This window comes from Felis catus, chromosome A1 (assembly GCF_018350175.1).
Source record: "Felis catus isolate Fca126 chromosome A1, F.catus_Fca126_mat1.0, whole genome shotgun sequence".
Lineage (NCBI taxonomy): Eukaryota > Metazoa > Chordata > Mammalia > Carnivora > Felidae > Felis > Felis catus.
The window spans coordinates 208,007,211-208,027,893 of record NC_058368.1 but is presented as its reverse complement, the minus strand read 5'-3'; the positions used below and the strand labels follow the sequence as shown (position 1 = coordinate 208,027,893).

At 45.6% G+C, this 20,683-nt stretch overlaps 1 long non-coding RNA gene across 1 annotated transcript in view; it reads right to left on the bottom strand.

Annotated features, from left to right (window-relative positions):
• Positions 1 to 20,683, bottom strand: part of LOC111556514 — a 77,295-nt gene that overhangs the window by 38,807 nt on the left and 17,805 nt on the right. The window contains exon 3 of the long non-coding RNA XR_006585729.1: positions 10,722 to 10,892. This is a non-coding gene — a long non-coding RNA (uncharacterized LOC111556514). The remainder of the gene's footprint in view (positions 1 to 10,721; positions 10,893 to 20,683) is intronic.

The window sequence follows — 20,683 nt, the reverse complement described above, 5'->3', positions numbered from 1 at the left end:
AAGAACCCAGAGGTAAAGAATATATATACACTCTAGATCCCATTTACATCAAGTTCAAAAGTAGGAAAAACTAAATTATAGTGTCAGCAGTCAGGAGAATGGTTGCCTTTGGGAAGGAGGAAGGGAGCAGTAAGGGGGAAAAGGAGGAAGTTCTGCTTATACTGTCAATATTTTCTTTCTTGAATTGAATATTATTGAATGAAGCTCACTTTATGATAGTTCCTTGAGCTGGGCTTTTAGGTTTTGCACATCTGTGTTATACTTGAATAAGAAATGTTTTAAAAGAGCTTAAAGTCCAGATTGTGGTGACCGACTTCTTTTCCCTGACTCAACAATGCACAAGCTTGCTTTAGAAGATCACCATTTATATCCATAGTCTATTACAGGAGATGAAAATTCCAGTGCCTTCCCTAGCCAGGGGATAACATAAGCAAGTGAAGATGGCCCAGCAGGACTGTGCTTTTCTAAACAACATGAATCCCCTTTAAGTTCCAGCCAGCGTTATGGTGATAAACTGGGACTCCAAGAAAAGGAGAAAAAACAGTAAGTAAGCAAGTGAGCGAGAGCAGAGAAAGAGAGAGCCAGAGACAGAAAGAAGGAAAGATGGAGGGAGGAGGGGAGAATGAAGGAAGGAAAGAAAAAAGAAAGGAAGGAAGGAAGGAAGAGAGGGAGGGCAGGAGGAAGGCAGGTCAAGACAGGGGAAATAAAAGCTCTAATTTGTAGTTTGGCCAATATCTGTTGAGTAAATCATCCCACTATGGATGGTTTCAGGCTATCAAGTGTTTAACAATTGGCTTTCAACATTCCTGAACACTTTGTATTTGGTTCTTATGAGTCAGTCTGAGTGGGCTCCAACATGCCACCAGTCCTGGCCAATAGTTGTCATCTTTGAAAATGGTTCCAATGTGTCCCGATCTTGGAATTTTTCAAAAGAAGCCAGATATCTGGATTTGTATCTGAAAACCCTGGATTTTTAAAAGGGTATCAGCTAGTCCAAATGTTTAAAAAAACATTTTTCAAACTAAGAAAAAAAGCACACCTGCAAACTAGATTTGGCCCATAAGATGCCAGTGTTTGAACTCTGGCCTACAAACTCTTTGAAGGAGAGTCTCAAGCCTCAGTGATGAAGCATCGTCTTTTGGACACATAGGGTGCAGACTTACTCTGAGTGGCTATATGGTGCAGTGAAGGACTACTATCTACCCGGGGGTCAGGAGAACTGGATTCTAGCCCCAGTTTTCAGTATTGCAATCGCTTTACTTACCCGAGCCTCAGTTTCCCCATCTGTGTCAGGATGCCTTCTGAAGATGTTCTTGTTGTATTAGAACTTCCAGCATAATGTAATGAGCATACACATCTGTAAGGCTATCCTTTGGGACAAGAAAGATTTTGCAGCATGGCAGGGATAATTCAGTGGTGCCTGGTCACTGGACAGAGAGTGCAACCCACTCATCAAAGAGAAGGTGAGGCTTTCCCGAGGCCATCAGTAGAATGACATCCATTGGCTTGCTGGGCAAGTCCCGTCTGGGTGCTCCATAGTCCTCAGCCTCCTTGATTTCTTGAAGGTAACAAGTCCACTTTCTTGAAAGGAAACAGATTGTAGCAGGAAGCCTTGAACCTGAGAGTTTGTGAGACCTGGGCTTGAATTGTGGCTCTGGAACTTGTCAACTAGGGATTTCAACGTCACTTTCCCCATGAGCTCCTCCTACCTTACACAGATTGTGACAAGAACCATCAGCTGTTTAAAGTGTCTTACACAGTTTCTGGAACAGTGGCAAATAAATGTTAATCGCCATTATCATCGTTACGACTTATCCAGGCATCTACGTATAGGTGCTGGACAGCCAACAGCCCAGATATTCATTACAATTTAATCTTATGTCTCCTTTGGTTTCGTTCTGTCTCCTTTACTCTGTTATTTTGGAGATTCAGCCAGAGCTAATATTTCTGCAAGATCCAGACAGGCCTGGACGCAGATATTCTGATCTAATCCAAATGTATGGGCTCAGGAATGCTCACAGAGAGATGCTGCTATGTATTCTGCTGGAGAAAGTTCACACACTGGAAGGGAAAGATTCAAACTTGGAACATCTGAGAAGGCAATTAGGTGGCTTAATCTGGGTCGTTAACTTATTTTAAAATAACATGTGTAAGTTCCCAAAAGACAGGATCAGAACTCTATCGGAACTTGGGACAAAGCGAATAATCATGCAGCCTGATCCTGTTTGTATCTAAAATGTTGATCTTGGCTCATCATGGCTTTTTTCATTCAGTTCGATTTTTAAAATATTGCATGAAAATATTGCCTGGATCACTGCCTTTTTTGGTGCCCATTAAATTTTGTACTTCTTCACCTTGGTCCCAACCCTGCTCACTGTCATGTGAGCACCCTAAGCCAACAGCTCCTTGGAAGGGTTGTTGTGTTTTTGAGAATTTCTAGTTGAATTTCAATCAGGAATGAGATCCAAGTCTCTTTACATGCTGAGGCAAGACTTTGTGGAGAAAGGAAAGCACTAGGAGTCAGAAAGCCGGGTTCTAGCTTGAATCTGGGTGTGCTATATCACTTGAGTGGATCATTAGACTTTTCTGTTTCTTTGACTTTGAAGTAAGGATAAAACACATGCATACATTTTTGGCAAGGCTGGAATATTTTAATGTTGACTAAAACATTACATGAAAATATTCACTTTTCTGCTGAGTTCTTGGTACGCCCTATATGTACAAAGAGAGTTAGACAGATGCTTGGTTGCAGACAGAATTCACTGTGGTTACCCCAACTGTGGTCACTGCACTACACTGGCTATTTCACGGGCTAATTGTTCCAGGAGAGACTGCTGGTACAGTCTCGGGAACTGTACCTGGAACCATCGTCACCTCTGCCTCCGTAGACGCCGTGTCTCTCTGTCACCCTAACTGAAAGTCTTCTACTCAGCACTCTGGACTCTGCAAACTCTCCTTCTAATCAAAGTCTTGCATGCATGCATCTAAGGAGGCCAGGCCTATGCTTCTATCCAGCTGCAAAGGAATTTGGGGAACGATTTCTCGCTCCTTCCTGGGGAACTGGAATCAGAAATCAGGAAAATTTCAAACCCACACGGGGTCTTGGGGAAGTGCTGTGCAGTTAGATGTCATGATGGATGTCCACTGCAGAGGGGTGGCTTTTGCAGGCTCGAAGAGCGTTCATGGGTGTATGTGCAAACACAGGGGCAAGGGATCAAAGATACACTTGGAAAACCACCTCCCTCTTCCCTGAAGTCACACATGCTTGAAGCCACCCCATTTCCCTGCACATCCTGGAAACAGAAGTGTTTATGAGAAACCAGTCTGACAGTCACTCCTGGTGTCCCATCATTCATTTAAACCCTTAGATTCCCCTGTTTTCTGGTAATCTGATAATGTGACTTCCTTGCCCCTGCGGGAGGCTCTCTGGACTCAATAATCTGAAAATCCTTGGGAAATTCATCTGCAAAGGCCTATGGCTAACTGTCACCATGGTCAACTCACAGACAGGCAGCCGAATATTTACAAGTTCTAAAATCCTGGCCCTAGCCTGTCACTTTACCTAACCTGGCTAGATTCTCTGGATAGGACAGAAACAACTCAAAATGACTGCCCTGTCTCTTTTATGCAGATTACCAGGGGTTCAGGGCACCAGCACAGGAAGGTGTGCAGTGAAATGAAACAGTGAAGTCCCCCCACCCCCACCCCCCGGGGGCATTTCCTTCTCTGCAGCTTCTCTTTAGCAGCTGCCTCATTGTGTGTGTGTGTGTGTGTGTGTGTGTGTGTGTGTGTGTGTTTGCTTTGCTCCTTTTATATTTTGAACTGATCGATGTTCAGGACCAGAACTCATCTTTGCCTTCTCTGCCCCAACAATGTCTCAAAAAAAAGATAGTTAACAATTTTTTTGGAAATAACTTCTATATTTATGCAATAATATTCTTTTGCTCCTTTTCATCACAAACGAGTTGGTTTTTCCACAGAAGGAATAAGGAATATAATAAATGATGATTATATCCTAAAGGTAACATCACAGATGACTATTTAACCAATAGTATTGTTGAAAATTGTTTATTGCAGAGAAAAGAAATAAGAAAGCTCTTTTTTTTCCTACACTCCTACTCAAATGAAACATAAAATCAGTAATCCCAAGTAAGAGACTATTTCGGAGAGATTCTATACCTCGAAGGAGGCTGAAACTCAAGAGCAGGTGGCCTCACAAGCAGCAGGCAGTGGAGCATCTGTGGGCTCCTCACAAGACTCCGTAGACGTGAACTTCTGGCAAGTCAGAAGATGCCAACATCGGTTCTTTGTTTAATCTAATTTCATTCCAAACACCAGGGCAGTTAAATCTCTAGAACTATTCTTAGGTTTATTAGACTTAATACAGCTTGTCTTTTGGCTCACAAATGGGACCAAGAAAGGAGAAGGAATGCTCTTCTCCAGGAAGCCTTTCCCACCTCCTGCCTCCAAGTTCAGAAATTATATCTCCTTCTCGGGCAATTCCATAGTTTCTTTGTTTCTTCCCCCCCCCCCCCCCCCTTATAATATTGATTATATCTTCCTGTGTTTTCTGGTAACTGGGTATACAGTGTTCCTCTTCACCAAATTACACATTTCCCAAAACATAGGAGGGTTTGTGCTTTACTTTCTTCACCTGCTATAATAAAAAATATCACAAACCGGGAGGCTTAAGGACAACAGAAATGGGTTTCTCACAGTTCTGGCTGCTGGGAAGCCCAAGATTATGGCACTGGCAGATTCTGTGTCTGCTGAGAGTCAGCTTTCCCACTGACGGCTATCTTCTCACTGTGCCCTTACATGGCAGAAGGGACAAGGGAACTCTCTGGTGTCTTTTGTAGGCATTAATCCCATTTATAAGGGCTCTGCTCTAGCAACCGAATCATTTCCCAATGGCCCCACTTCTTTTTTTTCAACGTTTATTTATTTTTGGGACAGAGAGAGACAGAGCATGAACGGGGGAGGGGCAGAGAGAGAGGGAGACACAGAATCGGAAACAGGCTCCAGGCTCTGAGCCATCAGCCCAGAGCCTGACGCGGGGCTCGAACTCATGGACCGCGAGATCGTGACCTGGCTGAAGTCAGACGCTTAACCGACTGCGCCACCCAGGCGCCCCAATGGCCCCACTTCTTAATACCAGCACCTTAGGGGTTTGATTTCAATACATGAATTTGATGGGGGGGGGCACAAATATTCAGATCATAGCCGCTTGGAATAGAGTTTAGTCATAGAAAGTGTTCTATTATCATTGTTACTATTGTCTCAATTCATCTAATTCCTACATCAAGCTATTCTGTGGGCACTCGATCTGTGCTTGCTAAATGAATGAGCAGATTCTCATGGCTCTGTGTTTGTAGTGACTCCCCCAGGGCCCCTCCCCCACGTCCCAGTATACACACACACTCAGAGTACCATGACACCATTCCTTTACTCTCAGGTCCATGTTTTTATTTGGAGAGGGGGAGCACTACTTTACAAAACAGTGAGGACTTCTGTTCGAATGAAGATGTCTAATTTTTCCTGGGGGACCAAAAAGGGGTCAGACCACGCTGACTGCAGGGAGTGGCTCTAAGTCAGGAGGTTGAGTCCTGGAGGAGAATTTGCACCCACACAGGGGTTCCCTTCCTCTGTATTTTGGGGAACATTGCTGAAGACTGATGAGGGGTTTCCTGAGATCAACATCCATTCCCTTATCCCATCCAAGACCTTGGTTTGACTGCCAAAAGTTCTCAAATTCGTTTATGACTGAGTCGCTAAACACACTTTCATAGAGCTGAATACCTACATAAAGAAAACATGACACCCAGAAATGCCATTATTTTGCACGGACACCCTTTTCTCTTCCTTCACGTGTGGCTGCCTAGGCAAGTCTTCAAGTCTTCCACGTGGTGAGGAAGGCGGCAGCCGGCTCTTGCGTTGGGTAATCAGGCGTTGGTGCCAGGACCTTTGCACGGCCACTCTTACAAAGACAAGCAGTGTGGTGTTTTGTGTACTTAAAGTGCCTCAAAGGTATTTTTAGGTGTTACAGGATACAATAAGAATACACTGATGGCCGAATTTGAAGGCAAAATCCAGACAGTTTGATTATTAACTCTCTGATTTACTGGTGTGTAAATTCAGTTCCAGCTGGAGGTGGGCATCTGCTGCATTGGAGGGCTCTTGACATCTACTCCTTTAAACGGGAACCAGCAAATTGAGATCAAAGGTAAGTCCTGGGGGGAAGGGCTACTTAAAAGGTGCATTTTGTCCGTCCCGGACAGACTGTCTCCAGCTGAGTAGAGAAAGAAGCCCGTGGCCACACATGGGCAGGCAGGAGCAAGGTCCAGCAGGCCTGTGGGATTCCCCAGCCGGCCAACCCACTTTCTCACCTCTCCCCGTCCCTTAGCAGTGCCCCTCATTGGTCCTCGCGGTACAAAGCAGATGCCTGAGAGGAAGGCAGCTGGCCTCTTCACGCCTGCTTGTCTCTGCCTGAGTTTTGAAGTTCTTCCAGGGCCTTTTTGTAGCAGACATTCATCCCCTTGGCTGAAAAGGAGCACGGCTCCACGGGAGCCATGTGGGCTCAGGGCCAGGGAGGCTGAGGAGCATACAAGATGGAGACAGAGCTCAGTCCCACGGCAACCCACCAGGATGAACCTGCTCCAAGCTGGCCTGTCCTACAGAGCCCACTTCCTCACCATTGCCTTGAATTATTCATCAGCTCTTGCAGAGAAACAAAAGGCAAAGCCATTTCATCTCCTCCAGAACTGACTGTCCTCCTCTTTGACCTCAGGGAGGCTTAAAATTCAAGACGCGCATCCAAAACTCCCATGCACTTTCGGAAGAGACAGGAAAATGCCCCGTCATCTTCCCCTTCCAGACTCGCTGAGCCCTGCTGAGCAAGTGTCTCTGGCTACTTGGTCCCTCAGCCTGTGCTTTGTCCTTCTTCTCACTGATCATGAGAAGGACGGGCAGGGATCCTTGGCCTCCTATTGAATGACCTGGACATCTTAATAGGTGCCAGGGGTCGGGACAAACGCTCTACCTAGACCCTAGGGCCATCTATGCTCAGCCTCCTAGGCTTCTCTTCAGAGAAGCTCTACCCTCCTGGTCCCGGATAGCCCTGCTTCCCAGACGACTGTGAACGGGGCAAACAAAAGGCACTTTGTCCAGTCGCCGCTGAACTTAAGCCCTCTACCAATCCCACCCCCTTTACTTCAACCCGAGTCCTGGATCTCCGCTTCACCAAGGAAACGTGAGCCACCAGGCAGAAGCTTCTCCTCCCTCCACCTCTAGAATTAGAGGTGCCTAATTCTAGGCCTTCACGCCATCACCCCCTTTCCTGACTCGAAGGAATCTCTCCTCTTAAAACAACTACTGTCTCTAGTTCTGCCCTTTGCCCAAAAGCCCTGCCCCCTCGCCAGGACCCTGCTGGCCTGTGTGCACCTCCTCTGACAGAGTGGCAGTGTGCCGTGCTAATAAATACCTTTTATTTAATAAGTAAATAAAAAATGAAAGATGAGTGCCTTGCTGACATCTTTTATGTGAGCACTGCCACCTAGCAGCCATGTGACCTGGGGCAGTTTCAAGCTGCCCTCGGCTGTCCTGTCGGGTAGTTAGGCAATTGTCAGGGCTTCTGGGAGACAATAGCAATCTCTGGAGATCAGAGGTAAGGCAGCCCTGCACAAGCTCACTGACAGGTGCCCGTTACCATGGCAGCAAGTCTGAGATCAAATTCTGCTAAACAAGCAGCACTATTGCCAAGCAGGCACAAAACCCTCGCCTTAAATCTGTTTCGCAAGCTTGGCCTGGCCCTGCTCCATCCTCAAGCACTCCGGCGAGCACCTCGCATGAGAGGATGGCTTCCAGGCAGACAGAACCGAACTCTGATGGCAGGCCCAGCCAGCAAGACTGGGAAGGGGGGCTCGGGGGACACCGCTGCTTCTTCACAGGTCACACCGAAGTGTCTGCTGAAAGATCTTCAATCATCCCCCACACAGTCCGAGAATACGTGACTTAAGCTCTTTGGTACAGCTCTTTCCTCCTTCTGGAAAAATGGCAATAATGATGGCATCTGCCCTCTAGGGATGCCGGGAGAAGGAAGTGAGTTAGTCAACGCATCCACAACATGTAAGAGAGAGGCTGGCTACGGTCAGCGCCCGCTCCATTTATTTCTTATTATCGTGTTTCTCTGAACTCTCTCATTCTCATCGACCTACAGGATGCCTCCTTAGATCTTACCTTTCTGTCAGTTTCCACCCTCTGTGCTGCTCGACTTCTTCAAAGATTAACCTTCAGCCTGTGTCTCTACTGAATCAATTCTACCTCAACTTTCCACTCAAGTCCACAGTTTCCCATAATTTCCCATTCATTTCCTCCAGTATCTGTGACACCCCCTGCAGGTACACTGGCCATCCTGTGGCAGGTGCAGGAGAGATTTCGAGAGGTATATCTGAGGAAGTGTACCTCTTTAAGGAGCTCTGGAAAGAGAAAAGAATGCCAAATCGCACATTCCTCGAAGGCCAGGGCCTCATCTTAAAATGTGACTTAACATTTTTTTTAAATGTTTATTTTTGAGAGAAAGACAGAGACAGAGACAGAGACAGAGAGAGAGGGAGAAACAGAGAGAGAGGGAGACACAGAATCGGAAGCAGGCTCCAGGCTCTGAGCGGTCAGCACAGAGCCTGACGCGGGGCTTGAACTCACAAACCCTGAGATCACGGCTGACCTGAAGTTGGACACTCAACCGACCGAATCACCCAGGTGCCCCTTAAAATGTGACCGTGAAGTAGAGGTAGGCCTGTCCACATGTCACAGATGGAAGTGACTCACTACCCACAGTAGAACACGCATTGACATCTTAATACTCCTAGGAGTTGTGAGGTTCTAAAAATAGGGGTAATCAGACAACGCAGGAATCTCCCAATTCAAGGCTGCTTTGTGTTTGACATAAAATACTTTTACGTATCTTAAGATCCAAAGAAAAGTAAAATTCAATCAAATGACCAATCAAATTGAAGGCAAGCTGAAAGTTCCTTTGAACAGCAGGATCACTCATTGTCCAACATGAAAGGGAAAGCCATGCCTGGGGACACCGCAAGGAGCGTTCTTGACAATGGGGGCAACAGGTGAGGGTTGAGTCAGTATCTAGACCAAAATCTCTGCTTGCTGTGTAATCTCCAGCAAGCTGAGAAAGCAACCCCCCAAACTCCGAGAATACGGCAGGATGATCTGAATTGTCCCGATACCTTTTATTTGAGAAAGAGGTAAAACCAAGTATAGAAATGTTTAAGAGTATCAAAACTACAGCATTAATATTTTGCCTTAGGAATCTGTGCACGTTTGGTATTTTAGGTATGTGAAAAACTTAGGATAATTTGGCCTATTTCAGTTGTAAACAGATCAATGTTGAAATTTCATCCTGAATGTCAGGTGGATAACTAATTTAGACTTTTGACTTCAAGTAGAAACCTCACTAAGTTTATATAGCATTGAAACATCTAAGAAAACTTAAGCTTTTCTTTTAACCACCACACTTTTAAGATTGTGACCTGTTAGTTCTTTAAGAGCTGATTCAAGCACTCAGGATGTTTTGTTAAATCAGGCAATTGAGTTACTTAAAAAGGAAATCAAATGTATTAAATTTGTACACACAGTCTAAAATATTTAAAGTAGTTTAACTGCATTTGGAAGTGATGCAACATATTAATCTAAGGCCTTCAAAAATGATCTTTCAGATTTTCTAGATGTACAAATCTTAATCTATTTATAAGCAGAATTTAAAATCAAGAACTTGAGTTTCCAATGTGTACCTTAATAAATTGAACTTTAAAGAAACAAACAACAAACACAAAAACAACCCCCCTGACTAATTTGTTTTGGCACAAAAACTGCCTGTAAGTAACTAAAGCAATTAAATAATTACTGTCTACTCACCTAGCCTGTGCTGCCTAAATCCTTATACTATCTTGGGCATAAGTCTCATCTCTCTAACAAGTTTGTGTGTGGCACCGGCTGGGTTGTCTATTTCTGCTCTATCCTCCAGGGGACCAGCGGTACATACTCAGCAAATTCTTTTCTCACCTGACTGTATGACTTTGGACAAGTCACTCTGAGCCTCAGGCATCTGAAAAGGAGGGAGTGGACATCCTGCTAAGAGGTGGTCTCCATGAGAGAAGGACCTATGTCTGTCTCATCACGTTGTATCCCCAGAGCCCAGACCTGTATGAGGCACACGGCAGGTACTCAACAAACACCACCGCATGAATGAGCAAATGCACTAGATGGTTCTAAGGCTCCTTTTACACGGACCCCAACTGTTATGTCTCACAATGTCTCATCGGGCCACAGGAGCAGTCCATCAACAGAAAGACAGTAACCTTAGTCACAGCAGATTAGGGTCACAGTTGGAATGAGGCAAAGTAGATCTTGACTATTCCTGTCTGGTCACCTTTCAACCAAAATGGAGTCTGCTGCAGACCAGTCTGCCTTGCTCTGCTGTTTCCATCTTCCTGTCCCAGAATGATCTCTTCCTGGTGCCGTCTGAGAAAGCTAACACCCTTCAGAGGAGAGCACAGCAAGCCCTGCTTTGCCAACCTGGCTTATATGAGTGGCCTCCTGTAGCATTGTTTTCCTGCATTCTCACACTAAGACACCCCCTCCGCCCCAGGGGTAGTGGACAAGGAGGCAGGAGGGAAAGGAGACCAATAAACCCCTGCCCCACATACCTGGAGGGAAGTGAGGGAACGTGGGAGCTTCAGTGCCGTGGCCAGTGGTTAATCAGCAAAGGGACCTGGGTGACATGGTGGGTACAGAGTTTTCTTCCCAACTCTGCCTCGAGCCCTGTGCGACCTCAAGCAATGAATCTCCTCCTCTCTTCGGGACCTCCTTCTCCAGACCTACAGAACAAGGGCAGAAATAGAAGATCTAAGGCAGCAATTCCCAAACTTTTTGGTCTCAGGAACTCTTCAGCACTCTTTTTTTTTTTTTAATTTTTTTTTTTTCAGCGTTTGTTTTTATTTTTGGGACAGAGAGAGACAGAGCATGAACGGGGGAGGTGCAGAGAGAGAGGGAGACACAGAATCGGAAACAGGCTCCAGGCTCTGAGCCATCAGCCCAGAGCCTGACGCGGGGCTCGAACTCACGGACCGCGAGATCATGACCTGGCTGAAGTCGGATGCTTAACCGACTGCGCCACCCAGGCGCCCCTCTTCAGCACTCTTAAAAAGTACCGAACCCCCCAAAAGCTTTTGTTGTATCTATTGGATTATATCTACTGATATTTACTGTAGTAAAAACTGAAACTGGGAAACCTTTAAAACATAAGAATTCAGAAGCAAGCATTCTACTTGTCATCAGAGTGAGGATGTCATCTCCCTAAAAGAATTCCGTGATACATTTGAAGGAAACCAGAATATGTCACCCCAGGATGTGCCTCTTTGACATAAAAATTGTTTTGAGCCGAAGACAATTAGGAGCAGTAAAGGCAGATAAAGCTCTCCCTTCTCTGCCTGAAGGCAGGACATAAGTTCTCCTTCGCTGAAGACAGACTCCCGTCAGCCCTGAGACGGCATCAGAGGAATCCGCAAACAGACCTTGTTAAACTCACTCTTCCCTTTCCAGTTACTCCCTCACCATTCCCAGCCCTAGCCCAAGCTTCTTTGTTTTGACAGATCTTCACAAATGTATTGTTTCTTTGTCTAAAAACTATAAAAGCTGCCTGCGCTGGCCAGTTCGTGGGGTCTTCATTCTCTTACGGAGGCTCCCGTGTATGTGGGACAGTTCAGTACAACGTGTATACTTTTCTCCTGTTCACCTGTCTTTGTCAGTTTGATTTTCAGATCCACCCAGAGACCTTATGGTCCTCCCCTATACACTTAGGAGAGAATCAACGTTTTAAAAAATCTTAATGTCATCATGGAAGTAGTTTTGACCTCCAGGACCACACATCTCACCTTGAGGACTACACCCCACTTTGATGCCCCCTCATCAGAATGGTGACATTAGCTTTCATTAAGAAAAGAACAGGGGTGCCTGGATGGCTCAGTCGGTTGAGCGGCCAACTTCGGCTCAGGTCATGATCTCGCGGCTCTCGAGTTCGAGCCCCGCATCAGGCGCTGTGCTGACAGCTTGGAGCCTGCTTCTGATTCTGTGTCTCCCTCTCTCTCTGCCCATCCCCCACTCATGCTCTGTCTCTCTCTGTCTCAGAAATAAACATTTAAAAAAATTAAAAAAGAGAAAAGAACAGACTGAGGGGCATCTGGGGGGCTCAGTAGGTTGAGTGGAGGGTCATGAACCAGCAGTCTGTGAAATCGAGCCCCAAGGCGGGCTCTGTGCTGACAGCATGGAGCCTGCTTGGGATTCTCTCTCTCTCTCTCTCTCTCTGCCCCTCCCCTGCTCAAGTTCACATGCTCTCTCTCTCTCAAAATAAATAAATAAACTTAAAAAAAAAAAGGAACAGACTGGAAGTTAACTCCAAACTGAAGATGCCACCTGACACCTTCACGCCCTCCCATTGGCCTTCACTGCTTGGGACCACACCACCATGGCCTCCTGAGAACTCCTTTCGTTTCACACGTCCTGCCTGTTGTTGCCAGTGGAGCATCTCAGATCGTCCCTCCCTCCTGTCCCGTTCCTGCCAGGCCAGCCCAAGTCAAGGCGCCACGACACAGCTGCCCCTGTGAGAACTGGCGCACCGTGTAGAACAACTTCTGGAGCTCCTGGAAAACTGACTTCTAAAGGGACGGGTGCTTCCTTAGACCCAGGGAACCCGGTGAACTTTCTGCCCAAACTGCCTTTGCAGGCAGACACCCTAAGCAAGAGGCAAGAGTCTGGGGGACGACAGGAGAAGAGGATGAAGGGGACTGAGCAGGCAGCACTAGGATGGTGGGTGAGGTCAGGGAGAGGGGCGAGTGGTCCCCACCAACAGGGTGCCCCCCACCCCCACCCCCCCCCACCCCCGCCGGGGCAGAGAAGCCTGCATCCGGTTCTTCCAGTCTCAGGCTAAGAGCATAATCAAGGACTCCCACCCGGTCCCTCGGGAAGATCCAGGGGTCTGATCAGCTGCCTCCTGCCGCCAGCATCCCCCTGCCCACTGGTTTCTGTTGTCGAGCCGTGGCCAGTGCACAATGAACGGCCCGGCACACCCCGGTTGGGTACACAAGTTCGGTCCCCGGTAGCACCTGCGCACATCTGAGCAAGCGCGCTGGAGGGTCGTGTTCCAGCTCAGGGTCCGTTAGCTTCACACTCCCTTAGGGGCCGGTCACCAACAGCTCAGCAGAGGAGACCCACCAGGGATGAGGACCACAGTCCCACCTGCAGACAAAATCGTGAAGGGGGCCGGCTGCCCCTCTCCACACCTTCTGTTTCTGCACTCATCTCCCACCACCTAGGGCGGAGAGCTGTAAAGTGCTTTGTTCTGGGACCTCCTAACATTTTGGGAAAAACTATGTATCCTTCTCAGACATTATTTATTATTTAAAAAAAATTTTTTTTAATGTTTATTTCTGAAAGAGAGAGACAGAGCAGGAGCAGGGGAGGGCAGAGAGAGAGAAAGAGAGACAGACAGACAGACAGACAGACAGACAATCTGAAGCAGGCTCCAGGCTCTGAGGTGTCAGCACAGAGCCCGATGTGGGTCTCAAACTCAGGAACCGGGGAGATCATGACCTCAGCCGAAGTAGGACACTTAACCGACTGAGCCACCCAGGCGCCCCTATCCTCCTCAGACATTTTAAAAATCACATATAAAATGTGTATGTCAAGTTTAAGTTATTAAGAAATATGTTAGCTTCTGGCACATTGACTTTTCAAATTGTTAAATCACTCGTTTAATGTATTGAATACCCACCTTCATCTATGACACATGAACAAGCTGTTTTTAACAGCCATAAATTTTCCATCATTTATGATGCCTCCTTGCACTCGTATTTCCAACTATGTGACCCACACAACTTTATCTTAGTAGGATAAGCTTTTAAGCTTGAAGGTCTTATATTGGTCACCATACCATAATCCTTGGTTATAAAATATGTACAGAAGTTAAAATTTTACGTATTAAAATTTCCTAGATTATTTGTTATATTTATTATTAATTCAAAATTGAAAAAGTTAAAATTTCCTGTCACCAGAAGAATCTACATGTTACTCAATATTATAGATTGATTTGTCATTGCAACTTATATTAGTAAATAATTGGGTAAAATGAAATAACTATCATATACAGTTTTTAAATAATCATCAAGCATAAAAAAGGGAACTAGTCTTTTTTTAAAGATTAGTTTTTGTATTTTGGATGAATATTGCTTATTGCTAGAGTAAGACAATATTTCGTGGAAATTACCAGCGAAAAGAAGAGAAGCTATTAATAGGGCCACTAAATATACAGAAAAGCTGAAGCAAGCAGGAGACTTGTACCCAAATAAAAAATGCATATTAGCTCACAATACACAATAATCTTCTGCGTAAAAGCGAAAGAAGATTGTTTTCCCACGCACTGGAGCAAATGATTAAGAAAATACCTCATATAATTTACTTTAACTTGAGGCTATAATCTTAGTCTTTCACCCCCTCCTACTTGAAATCAATCCCCAGTATGTACTAGAGACTCGGACACCAATATTTCAAGTTGATCCTTTATTTGGCGCACTGGAGGGTCTCCACCTAGCAAGATGCAGCATGCGAGAAAGAGGTCCCCTGGGGGCTTCTGCAAAAGGGGAGTTGCGGGGAGAGAATCAGCCTGACACCTCGAATGTACCCCCAAGGACATCAGTTTTAGGGAAAATGCCTAAGACACCCACCAGATATGCAAATATAACCTCAATTTGCTGGACAGACTCAACCGTGGCCCCCTAGCTAAGGAGGCTCCCAGAAGCCCAGTTTCTGGAGGGAGTGACATAGGAGGGTGGGATGGGGTTTCTCAAACGTGGTCGTGATATAAGAGCAGAATCAGAGGGTGCTAGATACCTCAGTGAGTGAGCGGCTGAACAAGAGAACCTAAGAACCCTGCTGGTGTCCCCATTGCCCCTCCTCTCCCTGCACCGTTCCTGTCACTGGAGGAGTGCCACGGCAGAGCAGAAGAACAGGACTGAGAGCAGGGGGAGGAGGAAGGCGGTGACTCCTAATTTTGAGTTCCATCTTCCTGGATGAAGGGAGAGGGAAAGAACTGGCCTTAGGCCACATCTCTAAGCAAAACAGGATTTCCTGCGCGTCCTGTCGTCTTTTTTCTGAAACCCCTCCAATAGTGCCTCCCACACGGTTTCTTCCCTTCCCCACCCGGCTCCCTGGCAGGTATTTTTAGGCTGAGGGGCCTCTCTCGGTGGTAACCGCTGAAGAGGAATGCCCAAGCACCTGCATCCCCTGCGGTTTCCTGGACTCAGAAATCCAGGGGTTCCTCCTTCTTCCAGCCTCAGCCGGACACCCCAAGAGCCGTCAAGAACTTTCTAGAAGTGGATCACTGAATCCGGATGAGTGATCTATTGAATACTTGTGTAGCTATAAAATACGAATTCATTCATTTAGAGTTTTGTCCAGTTGCAGTGTGTAGCCTGAGTCAGAAGGCCATTAGCCGTACGTTATTACAGCACGGTCTGCTTAAAATGTTTAGTGACTTCTGGGGAGAAGCAAGACATTCCTGTGTATTAGGTATGATGTTACTACTATTATCCTCATTTTACACATGAGAAATCAGTAGTTTGCCCAAACCCACACAGTCAATACCTGATAGAGAGGAAATGTGAACTCGGGTGTTCCTTTTACCTGATTCCAAGGCCACGCTTGTTCTTGGCTCCACACTGCCTTTCAGCTTCCTAGCCTAGGCCCTCAACAAGCCTCTCCCACCTTTCATACCTTTTACTTCTACCCCTTCTCAAATGGTAAGAGCCAAAACACACAATAATTAACGTGACGAGTAGCACCTAACAAGAGACATTATCAACACCTCCTGAATTTCAGCCCTATACACCCATGCAAATTCCGCCCCCACCCCAAGGATGCCTGCCACCCTGCCTGGGTTTATACTGTCCTCTTGATCTTGACATCTATCCCTACCTTACTTTCTGCTCCTCCTTATGACCCCATTGCTTCCCCCATGGGAGGAAAGGGTTCTCCCCAACCAAACTTTGTCTCCTTAGAGCTCTGTTTCATATCAAGGTAGGATCTAAAAGCAGATAATGTAGGGGCACCTGGGTGGCTCAGCCGGTTAAGCATCTGACTTCGGTTCAGGTCGTGATCTCACAGTTCGTGGGTTCCAGCCCTGTGTCGGGCTCTGTGCTGACAGTTTGGAGCCTGCTTCTGATTCTGTCTCTCCCTCTCTCTCTGTCCCTCCCCTGCCTGCAGTCTGCCTCTCTCTCTCTCTCTCAAAAATAAACATTAAAAAACATTTTTTTAAAGCAGATAATGCAGATGATTCTTGGTAAGAAAGGTAGAATCTCTATTAGCACAATAACACACTGGGGTAATGCTATTTGTCCATATTGGCAAGAGGAAGTTAAAGATTTTTAAGAAAATATTTGGTCAGATGGTTGTTGAATGAATGAATGATACACTCTGAAGCTAGACCAGGAAAGATGCTTTTCCATGCCTATGCCTCAGTACAAGCAGAAACCAAAGTAGAAGGGCCCAGAGGGAGGGCAGAGGGGGGAAAAAGCAAAAAAAAAAAAAAAAAAAAAAAAAGACTCTGGAAGAGGAACCCAGAAAGAGGGCAGGAGTATTCTTGAGCCCCATCTGAGGTAACTGATCACAGACTGACAGGTATCCCCAGGGCAGAGTCAAGGGCTACTTTGAGCCACTCTACTCTTGCCTGTTGGTGCTTGATACAGGTTTTCTGTCTGTACATGGGGTCGCTTCCACACTTCAACAGGTCAAGGGATAATTAAAAGGTTACATGTAGGGGCGTCTGGGCGGCTCAGTGGGTTAAGTGTCTGACTCTTGATTTCCCCTCAGGTCATGTCCCACATTGGGCTCCATGCTGCGTCCCACATTGGGCTCCATGCTGCGTAGAGCCTGCTTAAGATTCATGGGGCGCCTGGGTGGCGCAGTCGGTTAAGCGTCCGACTTCAGCCAGGTCACGATCTCGCGGTCCGTGAGTTCAAGCCCCGCGTCAGGCTCTGGGCTGATGGCTCAGAGCCTGGAGCCTGTTTCCGATTCTGTGTCTCCCTCTCTCTCTGCCCCTCCCCCGTTCATGCTCTGTCTCTCTCTGTCCCAAAAATAAATAAAAAACGTTGAAAAAAAAAAAAGATTCTTTCACCCTCTCCCTCTGCCCCTCCCACGCTCGCTCTTTCTCTTTCTTTCTTTCTTTCTTTCTTTCTTTCTTTCTTTCTTTCTCACTCAAAAAAACAAAACAAAAAAAGCCAAAGCACAAAGTTACACTTATGTGTGTATGTTTCACCTACAAAGTGAAAAACTTCTTGAGAGCAGAATCCTGGTCTGATTCATCCTGAGTTTCCCATAGATCTGACCCCACGTTACATGACATAGTGCCTTGTAGGTAGCAGGCGCTCGATACATATTACAGATTTGTGACTAAATAGTGCATATGCCCCTTTTATGAAACAGACGGTTACATTTTGATTACCACACACCATCCTCCAATTTGTCATACACTTAACATTTCCCTGATATACAGCTTCAAGCCACATGCAGCGATTTTCAGGAATATATTCTTTGATAACTCTGCTCTATCTCTCAAGCAGATCTGTGGAATCAACACAACACAACCAAACAAAACATCATATGATGAAGTTCCAAATGTTCTTATCCTAGTGCTGTATAGTTTGTTTACCAGCTAGAAGAACATGAAAGCCGACTGTGTAAATAGACACCGGATAAATTTTTGAGCAAACTGTGTTCACCAAATTTAGGAACCTTGTTTCCCTAAAAACAGGATATTTGAGAGTAGGGATTCCTAAACTGAGATAAGGAAAATGTGGAAGGGTAGATAGGTAGAGGGTGCTGGCCACTGAAAAACATAAGGTGCTATGACTACTCTTCATAAATTTGTAATCCCTTTGAGTCAACTACACATATAGAGATGATAACAAGACCCGTCTTGGTGTCTCGGTTCAAATGAGTACTAAGTTCTTGGGCTGGTTAGGGAAAGCTGCTGGAGGAATTGAGATGTGAGCAGGACCCTGAAAAATGATGAGAATCTGGGGTCCATTTGAAAGGTCCATTAGAGAAGGCTAAGACTTCAGCCTGGGAAGGGGCCGGGACCAGACAGAATCCGACTTCCCATGCGTGGCATCTTCGCACCCCCACACAGCCATCTCTGGGCCAGCCTGAGTCCTGGGACTCTTCTCGTTTCCTCCTCCTGCTGAACTACACCATCTCTGCCCCCCAGAGCTGTAACTCACTCAGCCCAGATGGTGGAGGTGGACATTTGCCGTGTGTGGCAGAGGCTGCTGGTCAACACGATAGCTCTTGTCCCTCTGTTTTCCTTAGAAGTGCTGACCAATGCAATATACACAGGAGTGGTGTGCACCTTCTAGAAAATGTCCTTCAAGGGAAGTGGCTTATCCCACCCCACCCCCATCTCCTTCCTGCCAACAGGAATGCAAATCATGTGGTAAGAGCTCATCCTGAGGAATGCAGAGCAGTTAAGATCTACTGAGCCCCGGTCCCTGACAGCTTGGAGTGCCAGGCAGCACTGGGCTGCCCCCAGACTTCTGTCATGTGGGTAAGAAAAAAGCCACTGTTAAATTTTCTATTGTTCAAAATATTTTTGTTTTTGTCTTCAGCCAAACTTAACGTTAATTTTACACTCTACAATTGGAGGACACAACACACATACACACAGAGATTAGTTCGAGTAATTTAACAAAAGGAAAGACGGTTGTCTACTTAGAAGTTAAAGAAATAGAAATTAAAGACATGAGATGCCATTTTGTCTGCTAAATTCTAAAAAAAAAAAAAAAAAGAAAACCGATAAAAATGATAGTAAGTCTTCGGGGAAACAAGTAAGCTAATGACAGTGTAATAAACTGGTACAATTCTTCTAGAAAACAATGGCCACTTCAGATATGTTTTTATACCACTACCCAGTGGTCCAATTCCTAAAAGGTTGGAAAATGCATCACAATCAATTAACCCGAGAGTAAAAAATGTATAGGGGCACCTGGGTGGCTCAGTTGGTTAAGCCTCTAACTTGATTTTGGCACAGGTCACAATCTCACAGTTCATGAGTTCGAGCCCCAAATTGGGCTCTGTGTTGACAGTGTGGAGCCCGCTTGGGGTTCTCTCTCTCCCCTCTCTCTTTGCCTCTACCCTGCTCATGTTCTCGCCTCCTCAAAATAAATAAACTTAAAAACTGTTTTTAAAAGGTAAAAATGTAGAAAAATGATGACGGCAGAGCTATTTTAATAGCAGAAACCCCAAACTGCCCACATAAGATGCTACAGGGAAATGGTAAAGGATGACATACTAATTTGATGGAGAACCATCCAGCCATTTAAAATAATATATGACAAATACCCTGCAATAACTTGAAAACATACAATCTCTTACGTAAAAAAAACACTTCAGGAGACCGAATAAACGTTAGGACAACAGCTGCCAAATTGTGGCCGTTTTCCCAGTCCTGTGCCTTTAATCAGGTTCAACTTATCTCTCTCTACAGTGCCCAGTGAGAACTGTATGTCCCGGATCCGTTCCTTGCAAATTCCTGGTCTTTTTCTATGTTGCTACCCTTGCAGAAACAATCCCTTCCTATTCTTTTGTTTTGTTTTGAAACTTATTTGTTCTTGAATTTTGAGTTTCGGGTTTTACAAGATGGTTTCCAGGGGAACATCTCAGGTAGACAAAAGAACTTCTAACAATCTTAGTGGGATTGCTTCACAGCAGCCAGACATGCCCAAAGAAGAGAGACGCCAGTCTCAAAAAGAATTTATGGATGTGGTTTTGGAGCATGTAGTCAACTGAAGTGACAATAATAGAACACGTACGGCATTTTAAAGAGAGTTGTACTGAAAAAAGAGACGATACATTCTGGAAAATCTAAGACGACAATAAACAGATTGGTGGTTGCCAGGGTTTGGTGGGGATGAATAGGCAAAACACAGAGATTCTTAAGGGAGCTGAAAATACTCTGTCTGAGCCTATAATGATGGTATGTATCGTTATACATTTGCCCCAAACCAGAGAATGTACAACATTGAGACTGAACCGTAACGTAAACTATGGACCTTGGACGATTATGATGTGTCAATGCAGGTTCATCAGTAGTAACACATGTACTACTCTGGTGGAGGATGTTGACAACAGAAGGGCTGTGCATGTGCAGAGGAAGAGGGTTGATGAGAAATTTCTGTACTTTCCCCTCAATTTTGCTGTGAACCCAAAACAATTCTAAAAAAAAATAAACTCTTAATTAAAAGCAAACAAACTACAACAACAAAATATATAGCCAGCTTGGAGTAAAAGAGCTAAAATTTCACAAACTGCAAAATGGTCTTTGGGGGCCCCCAATCTTTTTTGTTTTTGTTTTTGTTTTGTTTAGTAAGAAGTTGTCTCAGAAAGCTACTCAGAAGCCAACACAGACTATTTCTTAAGCAAAAGAGGAAGGCAAAGCCAAGAACCAGGATGGAGACACCAAAAGCGATGGGGAATAATGGATCAGGAAGGGGCTCCCAGGGACAGGACTGGGTCCTGCTCTCAGAACAGAAAGACCTGGCAACACGTGCCTGGCAGGATTCCA